At 43.3% G+C, this 5,000-nt stretch overlaps 1 protein-coding gene across 1 annotated transcript in view; it reads left to right on the top strand.

Annotated features, from left to right (window-relative positions):
• The window catches only part of NENF (neudesin neurotrophic factor), a 1,081,512-nt gene that overhangs the window by 669,687 nt on the left and 406,825 nt on the right, over positions 1-5,000 (top strand). The gene's annotated exons all lie outside the window — the stretch shown is intronic.

The raw sequence follows: 5,000 nt of genomic DNA, 5'->3' as shown, positions 1-5,000 counted from the left end.
TGCTTGACCCAAAGGAGAATAGATTGTTCTCTTAGGCTCTCTGGGACCACTGAACTCCTTATCATCTCACAGACAGTACACTCAGTGACTTTGTGAAGGGATGCAACTTCTGCCACTCGTATCTGTGATTGTGCTCTTTAGTCACTCTAGAGAATCTGTGACCACAAGTGAGAATGGGGACACAGAGTAACTGATAAACCAAGGGCTTTACCCAAGAGCTCAGCTTCTGTTTCAACATCACAGCTCAGTGTGGCCACTGCCCCATTCTCCCTGTTAATTTCACGCTCCTTCTTACATCACTCATGAACAAAATCCAGGGTACCCAACTTTCTCAAAGAGAACCAGAGCCTACATAAGCAAAAAACAGGTGTAAGGCAGGATCTGAGTCCTGAATGAGCGATCAGTCCATTACAGTACCTATGTAAACATACTTACATGAACACAAAACACACACACACACACATATCTGCTGTCAAAAATATGTCATTCTATGTTTCTCTGCTGAAAGGACTGCATCTTCATTTTATTTATTTATTTATATTCGTTTACATATTCCTTCCTTCATTCCTCCCTTCCTTTTGTTGAACATGATACTCTGGCTGGGCTGCAGCCCCTTTTTGTCAAAGTTGCAAGGGGAAAAGCTCCACGGCACAACAAAGTTAAAAAAAAATCAAAGAAATATAATATACAATGAACTCAAAATCAAATAATCACAGACAAATACAAGAGAAAGATGCTATCAATATAAAAACTATTAGGCACAAACATTGTGACTGTAAAAATATATGCATTATTTACTTCAGTGACAGGTCATACAAATCACTGGAAAAGTGGTAGAGATGACAAAAAAAATAAATAAGGACAGGATGGTGTAATGAGGAAAGCTTTTAGATATGAAATATGACAGTAAAGTGGCAGGAAAAAATGGAATTAGGGAAAAGACAATTAAGGGGAGGCGATAAATAGGTATTATCACAGGAATAGGAGGGGAGGAGGTTTAATGGGAGATACCAGGTGAAGAAAAGCAGACTGAAGGTTCTTAAAAGAGAGTAGCATTTGCAATGATAAGAGTAACATACGTGTGAATGACAGAAAAGAGAAAAAATCTGAATACATCACACAAGCCTAACACAGTATCAGTTCCAAGTAGAGGTTAAATAATTCTTAAGTTAGTCTGAAAACCTCTGCAGTTAGTTTCAGGTTGTGAAATGAAACAAAATGCATAAAGGGTATTGCCAAAACTATTATTAGATTTGGAGACTGCAAGATATTTTTAGAGCCAGAGATCTAAGATGTACAGTGTTCTAGGTTGGTAACGGCAGGACATTTATTTGGGTTATTACAGTGAACGTGATTTTTAGATGGGTACAGTTCAGCGTATGAGCTTTATAAGCTTATAACTTTATAAGCACTTACACGAGTGCATGGATTGTGCAATCCCTAACAGAACCAAGATGCTATCCTCCAAAAAAGGAAACCAATCTGGTGGTCCCCTGCCATAAACAAACTCTAGAACAGAAGAAAAAAACTGTTGCAAAAGAGAGTAAAATCCCATGATTGGAGGAACTCCCTGGTCAGCCTCAGTAAGAAGTTGAGATCCCTCATAAAATCCTCCAAAGCTAGTTACGAAAACAAAATCGCCACTGATTTTAAAGGCAACCACAAAGCATTCTATAGCTATGTCAAGAATCTCAATGGCAACACTCAGATCTGCTCCGAGTTACAGCACAATGGCATTAAATATACGGAACCAACTGATATTGCCAACATCCTGACAGATAGATTCAGTGCTAACTTTACCCCCCTTTCATCCCCTAAAGAGCCCATCTCTATACCGGAAAAATGCAAAGTTCCTGTTATCACGGCTGCACAGGTAAAAAACACACTCTCCAAAGCCAAGAGCACAGCATCCATGGGACCTGACAACATCCCAGGCTGCGTTCTACACAAACTACAGAACAAACTGGCACCCCACCTAAGTACCATGTTCAATCATAGCCTCACCTCAGGCTTTGTGCCCACTGAATGGCGCACAGTGACGGTTATCCTACTCCACAAAGGGGGAGCCACCACAGACCCCGGGAACTACCGCCCCATTAGCCTGACGATCCTGGTCTGCAAGGCTATGGAACGTATCATCATGGAAACAATGATACTGGTAATCTCCAAACTCTGGACCCCACCCAGATAGGGTTTGTAAAAGGCAGATCATGTCTCCTAAACCTGACAGACTTCTTTGAAGCAGTCACCAAAGCCGTAGATGAGGGTAAGGTGGTTCACCCAGCCTATCTAGATCTCGCCAAGGCTTTTGACCCCATCCCCCACTCTGGAATTATAGATAAACTCACTAAACTAGGTATAAATCCCTACGTCATAAGTTGGGTTGCCAACTGGCTCACTGACAGAACCCACACTGTGAAAGTAGCAGACTCCAAATCCGACTTCAGACCAGTGATAAGTGGAGTACCACAGGGTTCAGTCCTGGTTCCTCTCCTGTTTGGTATCTACTTCTCTGAAGTACGGGCTAACACAGAAGGACTTTGGCTAACGAAGTTCGCAGATGACTGCAAACTAGGAGCCATAATCAAAACTCCTAATGATGTGGACATCATACAAAAGAGCCTCACTGAGACAGATGCCTGGTGTTAAAGCCTCAAGCTCAATGCCAAAAAGTGCACTGTCATCCCTTTTGGTAAAAACTCTGTACCCATGAACTACCACATAGGCGGTAGGCGGTAGTCTACTTAACACTGAAAGTGTGATAAGAGACCTTGGGACACAGATGGACAGTAGTCTCTCCTTTGATAATCACATCGCCACAGTAGTCAGGAAATCTTTCTACGTGACACACCTCATCACAAAAGGTTTCTCATCCAGGAAAAAAGAAGTCATCGTTCCCCTCTACTCGTCACTCATTAGACCCATTATAGAGTACAATGCCCCATTTGGTATGTACCTCACAAGACATCTACAACAACTGGAAAGGCCACAGAAATACCTCACAAAAAGGATTACCGGCCTCAAAAAGATGTCCTACGCAGACCATCTCAAAAAACTCCAGCTTTACTCCGTCGCATATCGCCTACTCAGAGGTGATCTCTGCCTAACATACAAGGCTATGTCAAACCCAGAGCTGTTGGGCATGCTCCACTTAAAGAAATCTCAATCCCTCCGAGCTACATGCTCTAGGGACCTAAACCTTGTCACCACAATAAACAGAACATGCTCAAGGGATAGATTTCCTGTCCCAGAGACTTCCCATACTCTGGAACAAACTACCTATCTATATCAAACAAAAAGCTCCTCATTAGCACTCTTTAAGAAAAATCTTGATGATTGGATGGGAGATAGGAAATTCACCCCGGGGATCACTTCTGTGGCTCTGCTCGACAGGGGCACAGAAAAATAATTTTCTTGGGTGGTGAAAGCCAGGGTACCTTTTAGCTAGGCTTTTAGAGGCCCTAGGGCCAATAGCCTAGTACCTACCTATGAACCTATGACTCAGTTCCAGTCATTGCAGGTAAATAGTGATTTCTCCTGTTTAGAAGATTGGTGCACATTTTGCAATTTTATTTTACGTTCTTTCAAGTTTGTTAAAACTGGGGCTGCATACAGAAAAACCACAGAGGTATCTGTAGGAGATACACCAGTTTAGTATACACATGTATTGGTGCTGTAGCACACTGCCTCACTGATGTGAGTGCTCCAGTTATATGAAAATATCCACACATCTAACCTCCAGATAGATTGGAGATGCAAAAGCAATAAAATGCACGTCACAGTGCATATCTGCCCTTGGGTAATGTACCCAGGAGGTAAATAGCTGCGTGTGCGTGTGCGTGTGTGTGTGTGTGCGTGTGTGTGTGTGTGTGTGTGTGTGTGTGTGTGTGTGGGCGTGCGCATATGAGTGTGTTTGCTACATGGTGGTGAGAATGTCATCTATGCTCACCACCACCACATGAGTGTTCTCATTTTGCGTTCACAAGTTAAATTGATGGAGCAACCAACACAATGGAACAAGGCATGTCTAACGTCAGCTTGTCAACACTGGCTGACAATGATGACCATGCATACGGAACACTCTGATGACGCTACGATAAAAGTGAAGCGTGCCCACCCAACAATCATTGTTGATATAAAAAAAATGAGGGTTATGCTACTCAACACCAGGAGTTTAAATCTCAAACTGCATGCGCTCGAAGCACTCCTCAGTATGGAGAACATTGACATCTGTGCAGTAAATGAAACCTGGTTCAAGGCTCCAGAGAGCACTCCAGTACTACCGGGCTACAACTCATACCACACATTTCAGCCACAGAACACGGACCGAAACACAAAAGGCGGGGGTGTATCCATATTCATCAAGGAAACCTACACCTCCAGGTTAGTGGCGCAGCATGATACCTCTGAGATCATCTATGTGCAACTAACATCGGGCAAATCTGCAGTGCAAATTGTGGCCTGCTACAGATCACCCTCCATGACCCAGGACCACTACTCTGCCTTTCTGGAGACACTGGAAAACATGAAGGTCCTACCGAACACCCTGATATTGGGAGATTTCAATTACCCTACCATTACCTGGGAAAACTACTTGAGTACAAACTCCCAGGCTCAGCGCTTCCTGGAATTTATCAACTCAAACGCCCTGGATCAGCTGGTAAACTCCCCTACAAGAGGTGAAAACATACTGGACCTGGTCATCACCAACATGGACAACAGGTGTTCCACACCGGAGGTCAACCTGTCACTAGTTAGATCAGACCATAAACTAATCACTCTGGATGTCCACACCCCACCATCACTCCCAACCAAGGAAACCACAGTGAAAAACTTTTCTAAAGCAAACTTCACCTTACTTAAGACACAGGTGGTAAGTTTCACAGCCCCCACGCTAAAGGATAACACTGCCCAAGATGCAGAATCCTTTAAAAATGCACTCTATGAGCACCTACAAGGATGCATGGATCGTGCTATCCCTAGCAAAACCAAGACTCACT

This window comes from Protopterus annectens, chromosome 1.part2, assembly GCF_019279795.1.
Source record: "Protopterus annectens isolate FY-2018-M chromosome 1.part2, PAN1.0, whole genome shotgun sequence".
Taxonomy (NCBI): domain Eukaryota; kingdom Metazoa; phylum Chordata; order Ceratodontiformes; family Protopteridae; genus Protopterus; species Protopterus annectens.
The sequence above is the reverse complement of the archived record's forward strand: the minus strand, read 5'-3'. Positions and strand labels throughout refer to the sequence as shown.